Source organism: Ranitomeya imitator, chromosome 6 (genome assembly GCF_032444005.1).
Source record: "Ranitomeya imitator isolate aRanImi1 chromosome 6, aRanImi1.pri, whole genome shotgun sequence".
Taxonomy (NCBI): domain Eukaryota; kingdom Metazoa; phylum Chordata; class Amphibia; order Anura; family Dendrobatidae; genus Ranitomeya; species Ranitomeya imitator.
This window is the reverse complement of record NC_091287.1, coordinates 558,366,253-558,378,913: the sequence shown is the minus strand read 5'-3', so window position 1 is coordinate 558,378,913 and position 12,661 is coordinate 558,366,253. Positions and strand designations below refer to the sequence as shown.

The following is a 12,661-nucleotide window of genomic DNA, read 5'->3' as shown; positions in this document are numbered from 1 at the left end:
CAACCTATTTCATGTGATTATTCTGGAAAATGTTTTACACAGATATTAACTTAACAAACATCAGAGCAGTCACACAGGGGAGAAGCCTTTTCCATGTTCAGAATGTTGGAAATGTTTTAACCAGTAATTACATTTTCTTAAAGTGGTTGTCCACTATTAAGGCAATCCCTTGTCATTCCTCATGTTTGGCTTTGTTAACCCCTTTCCCACCTTGGACGTATCCATATGTCCCTGTAACCTGGGTCATATTGACATCCCGATGACTTTGCTGTCACACGGCCTGTGCAAACGCGATCATCGCTGGGATTCAGCTGATTCTGACTGCTGACACCCGACACTCAGTGCCAGGCGTGGTCCCACACCGCTCCCGCGGTACTTTAACCCCCTAAGTGATGTGATCGAGCTCACAGCAGACCGCCTCTTTGCCTTTGGATCGGAGACCCTGCAACATCTTTGTGGGGTCCTGATCGTTGTCATGGTGACCCAATGTCGTGATGTTCCTCACCATAGATGCCACAGCATCTCAATCAGAATAAGGTCAAGACTTTGACTAGGCGACTCCAAAGTCAGAATTTTGTTTTTCTTAAGCTGCTCAGAGGTGGACTTACTGTTGTGTTTTGGATCTTTCATGAGATGTACAGGAGGGCCTCCTGAAAAAATGTTCCCATTATAAGAAAGTCGGTCTCCCATAGTGTTTGCCTATGCATTGAATGCAAGGCCTGCCCTGCCCCAAAGTTACAGGCACCACAATAAGCCTTTGAAATGACGTAGTGGGTGGCCACTTGAAAAGTAAGTTCACATTATTCATTTGGTACTCCCATACTGTTTACTTATGCATTGATTACTCCTATACTGTTTACTTACGCATTGAATGCAAGGCCTGAATTGCACCAAAGTTACACGCACCCCAATAAGCCTTTGAGCCCACTTACTGGATGGCCACAGGAAAACCAAGTTCACATTATTCATTTGGTACTCCCATACTATTTGCTTATGAATTAAATGCAATGCCTGCCCTTCTCCAAATTCACACGCACTCCAATAAGCCTTGGAAGAGACGTAGAGGTGGGCGGGCATCTTAAACACCCTTGCCAAAAACTAGAGTGGCTGTTGCATCACGGAATACGTTCACCCTGGTGTTCTAGTGGTGGAGACTGGAGTCCTGGAGGATGTCCTCCTATGAATCTTTTCCCAATTTAAAGGAGCTGGTCTCCTATACATGGAATGCCCATACACGACAAATCTTTCCCCCTGGGGGTACACATTTTTTTCTTTAAATAAAATATTTTCGGGCATCATAAACACCCTTGCAAAAATCTAGAGTTATAAACAAATATAGCAAAAAAGAAAATAACGGCTAAAAGCCGCAGCCAGCTCACCGACCAGACCACCAGATGTAGAGCACGAGAGTCCGTCCTGACCAAGACGCCAAGCGAATGCAAGAAGAGAAGAGATGAGAGTACACTCCAGCTCCAATAAAAGGTGAAAGTCTTTATTAATCCAAATTAAAAGAGGATAGTCCAGCGCACATAGTGGACAAGTAGATGAAAGCAATAGTCTCGGCTACGCGTTTCGATCCATGGGGATCTTAGTCATGCCTTAGAAAAAACCGGATAGAGACGTCTACATATACCAAACATTAGCCAATTGCAAAATTCCAAAGTGGACACGTGACAAATCCGGAAAGGTCCTAAACATATTTCACAGAGACATATAACAATATAACTATATACAACACAAATTAGATGCAAAATAATTAAAACATCAGCAATAATGATATAAAATTTCGTTCCTTTTGTTTAATCCTGCGGGAAAGCGGGTATTTAAATTATATATCCAAAATGCCTCTCTAGTTAAAAGGCGTCTTTTAATGTCTCCACCGCGATTATGTGGATGTACTATTTCAATGCCATGTACTCTAAAATTAGATGTATCCCCGCCATGTACTGTACCAAAATGCTTTGACACCATAGAAATATTTCTATTAGGTATATTAAATTTATTTACATCCCTCAAGTGTTCAGTAACTCGTGTTTTTAATTTCCTCGAGGTACAGCCCACATAGGAGATTCCACAGATTGTGCAGTCTATCTTATAAATCACATTCTTGGAATGGCAATTAATGAAACTTTTGATGTTATATTTATTAGTATTTTCAGAATTCTGAAATGTATTCCCCAAGTGTGCGTGTGCACAAGTGCTGCACGCAACGGTACCGCATCTGAAGAAACCCTTGTAATCGAGCCAAGTTCTAGATTTGCAAGTCGTAGCAAGAGCACTGGGAGCAATAGAATCTCCTATCGTTTGAGCTCTTCTGGATACAATGCTAACGCCATCCTTAAGGATATGCATCAGTGTGGAATCCTCATATAAGATGGGTAATCTTCTATTGATAATATCCCTAATGGAGTTAAATTGCGGACTAAATCTTAAAGAGACATAAGGCTTATTTGCAAATTTAGTAGCTTTCATGTTATTAACCCTGTCAGAGATTAACAAACTTTCCCTCGTTTTTTTATTAACTATGGCATTAGCTCTGTTTAATGACCATTGTGGATATTTACGAGCTTTCAGTCTATTCCTTAGGCTCTCAAATTCACTATCCCTATCACTCTCCCTGCTACAGTTGCGTTTTAATCTTGTATATTCACCGGTTGGTATCGCTTTTATTGTGTGTGCTGGGTGACTGCTAGTGGCGTGGAGAATTGCATTACCACTAATTGGTTTTACATGAGTCTTGCTAGCAATATATTCATCCACATGCCCGGATAACTCAAGGTCTAAAAAAGAAATCTTGTGGGGATCAGAAACAAACGTGAATCTGATTCCAAAATCATTGGCATTAACATAATCCACAAATCCCGGTATGGCAGACACATCGCCCCCCCAAATAATGAGGGTGTCATCGATGTATCTGCCATACCAGGAGATGTGGTCCAAAAAAGGATTATCAGCCGAATAGATGAATTTTTGTTCCCAATATGCCATGGTTAGATTTGCTAGAGAAGGGGAATACTTAGCCCCCATCGGTACTCCCGACTTTTGTACATAAATTTGTCTGTCAAATGAGAAGATATTATTCTTCATAAGAAAAAAAGAAACTTGCAACGTAAAATTAACAAGATCTTGGGAAAATTGTCCAGACTCAGTAAGATGGAATTGAAGTGCTTCCATGGCTATATTGTGAGGAATGCTTGTGTATAAAGACACAACGTCGCAACTGAGCCAAGTGTAATTATATTTCCATTTCCAGCTACTGAGTGTTTTGAGAACTTCTTTTGAATCTTTTATGTAGCCTGGTAATCTACTGACTAAAGGCTTCAGTAATGAGTCCACCCATTCGCATAAATGTTCTGTCATGGATCCGATACCTGACACTATGGGACGCATAGCTGGTATGCCGTCACTTTTATGTACTTTGGGTAGCCCATACATAATGGGTAATTTAGGAAATTGTACATATATGTAGTCAGCCTGTTTTTTATCAATGACTGATAGACTAAGACCTTCTTCTATGATTTTAGCAACTTTGGCATTAATATTACTGGTTGGATTATTTGGGAGTTTCTCATAGGTTGAAATATCTGACAAGAGATCAAACATTTTGTCTTTATAATCTTGTTCATTAAGAATAACTATGAGACCTCCTTTATCACTTTTTTTTATAATAATATTTCTCATATTTTTCAGTTCGTTGAGTGCCTTGCGTTGTCTATGGGATAAATTATAACAGTTAGTCTTATTCCAGCCATCTTTGAGGTTTTTTAAATCCTTTTCAATTAATTCCTGGAATTTCTCCATACATTCTACTCGAGATTGTAGAGGATAGAAGTAGGGATTTTTTGTTGTAAAATTTTCAGAGGAGTTACATTTATTAGTGATAGTTTCTTCCTGTTGGTCTTTAGACAATTTTAATAGACAATTCAATGCTACTTGTTCTCTGAATTCCAAACCTTCAAACTCATTCAATTCTATGGAGGTTGTATTAGTTCGTTTTGATACATCCCCTTCCAAGAAAAAATGTCTTTTTATGGTGAGATTTCTTATGAATTTATTAATATCCAAAATAGTCAAAAAAAGGTCGAAGTCAGAATCCGGTGCAAAATTCAAGCCCAAAGCTAGTACATCCAATTGGTCTTTAGTAAGAGATTGGGAAGATAAATTCAACACATTATCATTGTTTATAGCCTGTGTTTCCTTCTGTGTCGAGTAGTAACTCCCTGTTGGTTTCTTGTGCTTTCTCCCAGCTCTTCTCTTACGTTTTTTGAGTTTTTTGTATATCTCTTCCTATTTTCCCGAGTATTGCTCACGACTGATAAATCAGACGTACTTGCGTTGGTGTCAGAGGACTCCGGCTCTGTTGATGTAAAAAACACCTGTGGTCTTTCGGTCGATTTGTTTTGGGAGTAACTTTTTTTCAAAATGGGTTTAGGTATTTTATGCATCCTTTCCCATTTCCCCCAATCGTAGACACTATCAGTCTTATAGTCATTAAGATCTCGCTCAAATTTTCTTCTTTTCCGGTTCATAATTTCATTCTCCAAAATGCTCACATTATCTTTTAGTTGTTTTAAAGAGGAGTCAAAAAGTGGCAACGTTTTAAATTCTTCAAGAGTGTTATTTATTTTGCCCACATTGATTTGCGTTTCCTCTAATTTTATTTGTTCATTTCTTATGATCAATTTCATTAGATTTAGTGAGCAAATGGAAAGAATTTGATTCCACTCCTTTTTAAATTCATCAGAATAAGGAGTAGTCGAGACCTTTTTGATTCTCAAACCACGTGGAACCATTTCTTTCGCCACATAATTTTGTAAGGTGGTATGATTCCACCATAATCTTGTTTCTTTTTTAGACCTTGAGTTATCCGGGCATGTGGATGAATATATTGCTAGCAAGACTCATGTAAAACCAATTAGTGGTAATGCAATTCTCCACGCCACTAGCAGTCACCCAGCACACACAATAAAAGCTATACAAGATTAAAACGCAACTGTAGCAGGGAGAGTGATAGGGATAGTGAATTTGAGAGCCTAAGGAATAGACTGAAAGCTCGTAAATATCCACAATGGTCTTTTTGACTCCTCTTTAAAACAACTAAAAGATAATGTGAGCATTTTGGAGAATGAAATTATGAACCGGAAAAGAAGAAAATTTGAGCGAGATCTTAATGACTATAAGACTGATAGTGTCTACGATTGGGGGAAATGGGAAAGGATGCATAAAATACCTAAACCCATTTTGAAAAAAAGTTACTCCCAAAACAAATCGACCGAAAGACCACAGGTGTTTTTTACATCAACAGAGCCGGAGTCCTCTGACACCAACGCAAGTACGTCTGATTTATCAGTCGTGAGCAATACTCGGGAAAATAGGAAGAGATATACAAAAAACTCAAAAAACGTAAGAGAAGAGCTGGGAGAAAGCAAAAGAAACCAACAGGGAGTTACTACTCGACACAGAAGGAAACACAGGCTATAAACAATGATAATGTGTTGAATTTATCTTCCCAATCTCTTACTAAAGACCAATTGGATGTACTAGCTTTGGGCTTGAATTTTGCACCGGATTCTGACTTCGACCTTTTTTTGACTATTTTGGATATTAATAAATTCATAAGAAATCTCACCATAAAAAGACATTTTTTCTTGGAAGGGGATGTATCAAAACGAACTAATACAACCTCCATAGAATTGAATGAGTTTGAAGGTTTGGAATTCAGAGAACAAGTAGCATTGAATTGTCTATTAAAATTGTCTAAAGACCAACAGGAAGAAACTATCACTAATAAATGTAACTCCTCTGAAAATTTTACAACAAAAAATCCCTACTTCTATCCTCTACAATCTCGAGTAGAATGTATGGAGAAATTCCAGGAATTAATTGAAAAGGATTTAAAAAACCTCAAAGATGGCTGGAATAAGACTAACTGTTATAATTTATCCCATAGACAACGCAAGGCACTCAACGAACTGAAAAATATGAGAAATATTATTATAAAAAAAAGTGATAAAGGAGGTCTCATAGTTATTCTTAATGAACAAGATTATAAAGACAAAATGTTTGATCTCTTGTCAGATATTTCAACCTATGAGAAACTCCCAAATAATCCAACCAGTAATATTAATGCCAAAGTTGCTAAAATCATAGAAGAAGGTCTTAGTCTATCAGTCATTGATAAAAAACAGGCTGACTACATATATGTACAATTTCCTAAATTACCCATTATGTATGGGCTACCCAAAGTACATAAAAGTGACGGCATACCAGCTATGCGTCCCATAGTGTCAGGTATCGGATCCATGACAGAACATTTATGCGAATGGGTGGACTCATTACTGAAGCCTTTAGTCAGTAGATTACCAGGCTACATAAAAGATTCAAAAGAAGTTCTCAAAACACTCAGTAGCTGGAAATGGAAATATAATTACACTTGGCTCAGTTGCGACGTTGTGTCTTTATACACAAGCATTCCTCACAATATAGCCATGGAAGCACTTCAATTCCATCTTACTGAGTCTGGACAATTTTCCCAAGATCTTGTTAATTTTACGTTGCAAGTTTCTTTTTTTCTTATGAAGAATAATATCTTCTCATTTGACAGACAAATTTATGTACAAAAGTCGGGAGTACCGATGGGGGCTAAGTATTCCCCTTCTCTAGCAAATCTAACCATGGCATATTGGGAACAAAAATTCATCTATTCGGCTGATAATCCTTTTTTGGACCACATCTCCTGGTATGGCAGATACATCGATGACACCCTCATTATTTGGGGGGGCGATGTGTCTGCCATACCGGGATTTGTGGATTATGTTAATGCCAATGATTTTGGAATCAGATTCACGTTTGTTTCTGATCCCCACAAGATTTCTTTTTTAGACCTTGAGTTATCCGGGCATGTGGATGAATATATTGCTAGCAAGACTCATGTAAAACCAATTAGTGGTAATGCAATTCTCCACGCCACTAGCAGTCACCCAGCACACACAATAGAAGCGATACCAACCGGTGAATATACAAGATTAAAACGCAACTGTAGCAGGGAGAGTGATAGGGATAGTGAATTTGAGAGCCTAAGGAATAGACTGAAAGCTCGTAAATATCCACAATGGTCATTAAACAGAGCTAATGCCATAGTTAATAAAAAAACGAGGGAAAGTTTGTTAATCTCTGACAGGGTTAATAACATGAAAGCTACTAAATTTGCAAATAAGCCTTATGTCTCTTTAAGATTTAGTCCGCAATTTAACTCCATTAGGGATATTATCAATAGAAGATTACCCATCTTATATGAGGATTCCACACTGATGCATATCCTTAAGGATGGCGTTAGTATTGTATCCAGAAGAGCTCAAACGATAGGAGATTCTATTGCTCCCAGTGCTCTTGCTACGACTTGCAAATCTAGAACTTGGCTCGATTACAAGGGTTTCTTCAGATGCGGTACCGTTGCGTGCAGCACTTGTGCACACGCACACTTGGGGAATACATTTCAGAATTCTGAAAATACTAATAAATATAACATCAAAAGTTTCATTAATTGCCATTCCAAGAATGTGATTTATAAGATAGACTGCACAATCTGTGGAATCTCCTATGTGGGCTGTACCTCGAGGAAATTAAAAACACGAGTTACTGAACACTTGAGGGATGTAAATAAATTTAATATACCTAATAGAAATATTTCTATGGTGTCAAAGCATTTTGGTACAGTACATGGCGGGGATACATCCAATTTTAGAGTACATGGCATTGAAATAGTACATCCACATAATCGCGGTGGAGACATTAAAAGACGCCTTTTAACTAGAGAGGCATTTTGGATATATAATTTAAATACCCGCTTTCCCGCAGGATTAAACAAAAGGAACGAAATTTTATATCATTATTGCTGATGTTTTAATTATTTTGCATCTAATTTGTGTTGTATATAGTTATATTGTTATATGTCTCTGTGAAATATGTTTAGGACCTTTCCGGATTTGTCACGTGTCCACTTTGGAATTTTGCAATTGGCTAATGTTTGGTATATGTAGACGTCTCTATCCGGTTTTTTCTAAGGCATGACTAAGATCCCCATGGATCGAAACGCGTAGCCGAGACTATTGCTTTCATCTACTTGTCCACTGTGTGCGCTGGACTATCCTCTTTTAATTTGGATTAATAAAGACTTTCACCTTTTATTGGAGCTGGAGTGTACTCTCATCTCTTCTATTGCAAAAATCTAGAGTAGCTGTAGAATTACAGAACACGTTCACCCTAGTGTTCTAGTGGTGGTGGTGGATGATGATGAGGAGGAGGATAACACCAAATAGCCATAATCAGGTAGCGTATACCAATACGTGGGTGTGAAGAGGTGCATAGGAATACACCTCCCAAAAAAAGACACTGTATTGGAGGTTATGTTCGCGGGTGGAGGCCGGTGCTGGAGGCTCCAATATTCTCTATGTGGAGTGCGGCTCTGCAGGTGGAGGTTGGTGCTGGAGGCTCCATTATTCTCTATGTGGAGTGCGGCTCTGCAGGTGGATGTCGGTGCTGGAGGCTCCATTATTCTCTATGTGGAGTGCGGCTCTGTGGGTGGAGGTCTCTACAATATCAGATCCTCTCAGTGACGATCTTCTACGTAAGAAAATTTTCCTTGTTTACCCATCTAAGATGGATATGGACAGAGACAAGATGGCAGACAAGATATTATACCTCACCCTAGAGATCCTCTTCCGGTTTACTCGTTACACAGTAGTGAAAAAGATCTCTAGTGAGCGCTGTCAGGACCCTGTGTCTGAGGGATGGGGAAGACCCCTGAGCCCAATCACAGGGCCTCCACCTCACCCCCTGATACATGAGGACATCAATGACCAGAAGATCCTAGAACTCATCTGCAAGATGATTGAGCTGCTGACTGGAGAGGTTCCTATAAGGTGTCAGGATGTCGCCATCTATTTCTCCATGGAGGAGTGGGAGTATTTAGAAGGACACACAGCTTTGTACAAGAACGCCATAATGGAGGTTCTCCAGCCCCTCACATCGCCAGATCTATCCAGTAAGAGGACAACACCAGAGAGATGTCCTTGTCCTCTTCTTCCACAGGACTGTAAACAAGAAGATCCTAATGTTCCTCAGGATCACCAGAGTGAAGATCTGAGCAACATTAATACTACAGAGACATATGTGAGGGGTGATGAGCAGTGTAAAGAGGAGATTCCTTCATATGACTACCCAGCACATGACTGTACCCGGAGATCAGAGGGACAGCTGACATCTTCAATTTTTAAATCGGATGACCTCAAAATCCCACAGGATGCAACTGAATTGAATGCCATGACTTCAGATATACCATCATCCCTTCACAGCAAAGTTCTGTCATCTGATCCTTTGAAAAAGGTCCTGTCTTCTGATTTATTACTGACTACAAAGGAAAATGATAGTCACAAAATGAGCATTAAAGCACAATCTGCTCTTAAAGAAAAGAAGTCATTTTCACATTCAGTATATGGAAATACCATAAACCAAAGAACCCACACAAATGTGGTTAAGCACCAGAGAACCCACACAACTGTGGTTAAGCACCAGAGAACCCACACAGGAGAGAAGCCATTTTCCTGTTCTGAATGTGGGAAATGTTTTAAACAAATCGGCTTTGGTTACGCACCCCAAAACCCACACAGGGGAGAAGCTGTTTTCATGTTCAGAATGTGGCAAATGTTTTAACAAGAAATCAGTTTTGGTTAAGCACCAAAGAACCCACACAGGGGAGAAGCCTTTTTCCTGTTCAAAATGTAGGAAATGTTTTAACCAGAAATCATATTTGCTTAAGCACCAGAGAATTCACACAGGGGAGAAGCCTTATTCATGTTCAGAATGTGGGAAATGTTTTAACCAGAAATCATATTTGCTTAAGCACCAGAGAATTCACACAGGGGAGAAGCCTTATTCATGTTCAGAATGTGGGAAATGTTTTAACGAGAAATGAAATTTGGTTGTGCACCATAGAGCTCACACTGGGGAGAAGCCTTATTCATGTTCAGAATGTGGGAAATGTTTTAACGAGAAATGAAATTTGGTTGTGCACCATAGAGCTCACACAGGGGAGAAGCCTTTTTGCTGTTCAGAATGTGGGAAATGTTTTAACCACAAATATAAACTAGTTACACACCAGAGAACCCACATAGGGGAGAAGCCTTTTTCCTGTTCAGAATGTGGGAAGTGTTTTAACCAGAAACACAAGCTTGTTATACACCAAAGAACCCACACAGGTGAGAACGCTTTTTCCTGTTCAAAATGTGGGAAATGTTTTAACCAGAAATCATATTTGCTTAAGCACCAGAGAATTCACACAGGGAAGAAGCCTTATTCATGTTTAGAATGTGGGAAATGTTTTAACGAGAAATGAAATTTGGTTGTGCACCATAGAGCTCACACAGGGGAGAAGCCTTTTTGCTGTTCAGAATGTGGGAAATGTTTTAACCGAAAATCAGATTTGGTTAAGCACCAGAGAATCCACACAGGGGAGGAGCCTTGAAATTCATGTTCATAATGTGGGAAATGTTTTAACGACAAATCAGATTTTGTTGTGCACCATAGAACGCACACGGGGGAGAAGCCTTTTTTCTGTTCAGAATGTGGGAAATGTTTTAACCGAAAATCAGATTTGGTTGTGCACCATAGTACTCACACAGGGGAGCAGCCTTTTTGCTGTTCAGAATGTGGGAAATGTTTTAAACACAAATCAGATTTGGTTAAGCACCAGAGAAACCACACAAGGGAGAAGCCTTTTTCCTGGTCAGAATGTGGGAAGTGTTTTAACCAGAAAACAAATTTGTTTAAGCACCAGAGAAGTCACACACAGGGGTGAAGTATTTTTCCTGTACAGAATATGGGAAACATTTTAACCAGAAATTTATTCTTGTTGCGCACCAGAGAACTCACACAGGGCACACAGGGGAGAAGCCTTTTTCGTGTTCAGAATGTGGGAAATGTTTTGTGAATAAATCACATCTTCTTTGTCACCAGAGAACTCACACAGGGGAAAAGCCTTTTTCATGTTCAGAATGTGGGAAATGTTTAACCACAAACGTAAACTTGTTGTGCACCAGAGAACTCACACAGGGGAGAGGCCTTTTTCCTGTTCAGCATGTGGGAAATGTTTTACACAGAAGCCAAACTTTGTTAAGCACCAGAGAACTCACACAGTGAAGAAACCTTTTTGCTGTTCAAAATGAGGGAAAAGTTTTAAGCATAAATCAGATTTTGTTATGCACCAGAGAACCCACACAGGGGAGAAGCCTTTTTCATGTTCAGAATATGGGAAATGTTTTAAACAGATATCAGATTTTGATAGTCACAAAAGAATTCACAGACGGGAGAAGCCTATTTCATGTGATTATTCTGGAAAATATTTTACACAGAAATTAACTTAACAACCTATTTCATGTGATTATTCTGGAAAATGTTTTACACAGATATTAACTTAACAAACATCAGAGCAGTCACACAGGGGAGAAGCCTTTTCCATGTTCAGAATGTTGGAAATGTTTTAACCAGTAATTACATTTTCTTAAAGTGGTTGTCCACTATTAAGGCAATCCCTTGTCATTCCTCATGTTTGGCTTTGTTAACCCCTTTCCCACCTTGGACGTATCCATATGTCCCTGTAACCTGGGTCATATTGACATCCCGATGACTTTGCTGTCACACGGCCTGTGCAAACGCGATCATGGCTGGGATTCAGCTGATTCTGACTGCTGACACCCGACACTCAGTGCCGGGATTCAGCTGATTCTGACTGCTGACACCCGACACTCAGTGCCAGGCGTGGTCCCACACCGCTCCCGCGGTACTTTAACCCCCTAAGTGATGTGATCGAGCTCACAGCAGACCGCCTCTTTGCCTTTGGATCGGAGACCCTGCAACATCTTTGTGGGGTCCTGATCGTTGCCATGGTGACCCAATGTCGTGATGTTCCTCACCATAGATGCCACAGCATCTCAATCAGAATAAGGTCAAGACTTTGACTAGGCGACTCCAAAGTCATAATTTTGTTTTTCTTAAGCCGCTCAGAGGTGGACTTACTGTTGTGTTTTGGATCTTTCATCAGATGTACAGGAGGGCCTCCTGAAAAAATGTTCCCATTATAAGAAAGTCGGTCTCCCATAGTGTTTGCCTATGCATTGAATGCAAGGCCTGCCCTGCCCCAAAGTTACAGGCACCACAATAAGCCTTTGAAATGACGTAGTTCACCCTGGTGTTCTAGTGGTGGAGACTGGAGTCGTGGAGGATGTCCTCCTATGAATCTTTTCCCAATTTAAAGGAGCTGGTCTACTATACATGGAATGCCCATACACGACAAATTTTTCCCCCTGGGTGTACACATTTTTTTCTTTAAATAAAATATTTTCGGCCATCATAAACACCCTTGCAAAAATCTAGAGTGGCTGTAGAATTACAGAACACGTTCACTCTAGTGTTCTAGTGGTGGTGGATGATGATGATGATGAGGAGGAGGATAACACCAAATAGCCATAATCAGGTAGCGTATACCAATACATGGGTGTGAAGAGGTGCATAGGAATACACCTCCCAAAAAAAGACACTGTATTGGAGGTTATGTTTCGCTGTGATCATTCGGTGGTGTACTGAAGTCTGGCCCAATCCAGTCAGA

General features: G+C 39.7%; 1 pseudogene; it reads left to right on the top strand.

Moving 5' to 3' along the window:
• Positions 1-8,738: 8,738 nt before the first annotated feature.
• On the top strand, positions 8,739-11,420 carry LOC138643483 (zinc finger protein 271-like; annotated as a pseudogene).
• The last annotated feature ends 1,241 nt before the right edge of the window (positions 11,421-12,661 follow it).